This window comes from Ascidiella aspersa, chromosome 5, assembly GCF_963924565.1.
Source record: "Ascidiella aspersa chromosome 5, kaAscAspe10.2, whole genome shotgun sequence".
Taxonomy (NCBI): domain Eukaryota; kingdom Metazoa; phylum Chordata; class Ascidiacea; order Phlebobranchia; family Ascidiidae; genus Ascidiella; species Ascidiella aspersa.
The window spans coordinates 12,215,559-12,217,574 of NC_139451.1; the positions used below are offsets into that span (position 1 = coordinate 12,215,559).

The following is a 2,016-nucleotide window of genomic DNA, read 5'->3' on the forward strand; positions in this document are numbered from 1 at the left end:
TCGTAGTTGGATTTTGGGCGCAGGCGGCCGGTCCGTCGCAAGGCGTGTACTGGCCGTCCTGGCCTCACCTCCGGTTCTCCGCCGGTGCCCTTGACTGAGTGTCGGCGGCGGCCGGAACGTTTACTTTGAAAAAATTAGAGTGTTCAAAGCAGGCGATTCGCCTGAATAATGGTGCATGGAATAATGGAATAGGACCTCGGTTCTATTTTGTTGGTTTTCGGAGCGCGAGGTAATGATTAAGAGGGACAGACGGGGGCATTCGTACTGTGCCGTTAGAGGTGAAATTCTTGGATCGGCGCAAGACGAACGACTGCGAAAGCATTTGCCAAGAATGTTTTCTTTAATCAAGAGCGAAAGTCAGAGGTTCGAAGACGATCAGATACCGTCCTAGTTCTGACTATAAACGATGCCAACTAGCGATCGGGGGGCGTTAGTTTTACGACCTCTCCGGCAGCTTGCGGGAAACCAAAGTCTTTGGGTTCCGGGGGAAGTATGGTTGCAAAGCTGAAACTTAAAGGAATTGACGGAAGGGCACCACCAGGAGTGGAGCCTGCGGCTTAATTTGACTCAACACGGGAAATCTCACCCGGCCCGGACACAGTGAGGATTGACAGATTGAGAGCTCTTTCTTGATTCTGTGGGTGGTGGTGCATGGCCGTTCTTAGTTGGTGGAGCGATTTGTCTGGTTAATTCCGATAACGAACGAGACTCTGGCTTGCTAACTAGTTACGCGACCCAATCGGTCGGCGTCTAACTTCTTAGAGGGACTAGTGGCGTTTAGCCACACGAGATTGAGCAATAACAGGTCTGTGATGCCCTTAGATGTTCGGGGCCGCACGCGCGCTACACTGACCGGATCAGCATGTGCTCGCCTTGGCCGACAGGTCTGGGTAACCCGCTGAACCCCGGTCGTGCTAGGGATAGGGAATTGCAATTATTTCCCTTGAACGAGGAATTCCCAGTAAGCGCGAGTCATTAGCTCGCGTTGATTACGTCCCTGCCCTTTGTACACACCGCCCGTCGCTACTACCGATTGAATGGTTTAGTGAGGTCCTCCGATTGGACCTGGCGCGGCCGGCAACGGTCGAGCCGGCGTCCGAGAAGACGATCTAACTTGATCATTTAGAGGAAGTAAAAGTCGTAACAAGGTTTCCGTAGGTGAACCTGCGGAAGGATCATTAACGGTCTCGCAAACGCTTCGGCGAACGCGAAACTCGGACAAGCGAGAGAAAAAGTCTTTGCTACCCGGCGCCCGACCCGCGAGGAGCGGCGCGCCGGCCGGCGATTCGGTCACCCGGTAATGTTTGCGCGTCGAGTGCCGCGGTGCCGCGCGCTCCGGCTTCAAGCGTCGGCCTGGCCGACCGCTCGGCGCGGTCTATTTTGTCACCCTATAGTGCGAGGCACTGTGCGAGCGAAACAATCGTGGATGGCTCTTGGCGGTGGATCACTCGGCTCGTGAGTCGATGAAGGACGCAGCTAGCTGCGTGAATTAGTGTGAATTGCAGGACACATTGAGCATCGACGTTCTGAACGCAAATTGCGGCCTCGGGTCAATCCCGGGGCCGCGCCCGCCTCAGGGTCGCGTTGCAAACGTTCCGCGCGGGGATTTCTCCGCGCGGCTGCTGCGGCGTCGGACGCGCGAGCGCCCGTCCCGCTCAAGACAGCACGGCACGATGCGCGACGATCGCGACCAGAATCCCGCGCGGCGGCGGCGAGTCGACCTCGAAGAGGCCAACGGCTGGCGGCTCAAGGGCGGGAATCGAGGTGCGCGGCGGCGCGCGGCGCCGACGGCGAGCGCGGAACGGGAAGAATAGTCCCGGTCCTTACTTTCGGCCTGAGGTCGGACGAGGCTACCCGCTGAATTTAAGCATATTACTAAGCGGAGGAAAAGAAACTAACGAGGATTCCCTCAGTAACGGCGAGTGAAGCGGGATGTGCCCATCGCCGAATCCGCGCGCTTTTGGAGTGCGCGGAATTGTGGCGTACGGAATTCGTCACGGCGCGCTTCGCCGGTCG

At 57.5% G+C, this 2,016-nt stretch overlaps 2 non-coding genes across 2 annotated transcripts in view; both read left to right on the forward strand.

The window, feature by feature from the left end:
* The window catches only part of LOC146143932 (small subunit ribosomal RNA), a 1,811-nt gene extending 630 nt beyond the window's left edge, over positions 1–1,181 (forward strand). Inside the window, exon 1 of the ribosomal RNA XR_014500462.1 lies at positions 1–1,181. This exon is cut by the window's left edge and continues 630 nt beyond it. This is a non-coding gene — a ribosomal RNA (small subunit ribosomal RNA).
* Positions 1,182–1,428: 247 nt separating this feature from the next.
* On the forward strand, positions 1,429–1,582 carry LOC146143933 (5.8S ribosomal RNA). The gene has a single exon (XR_014498795.1). It is a non-coding gene; the product is annotated as a 5.8S ribosomal RNA (ribosomal RNA).
* The last annotated feature ends 434 nt before the right edge of the window (positions 1,583–2,016 follow it).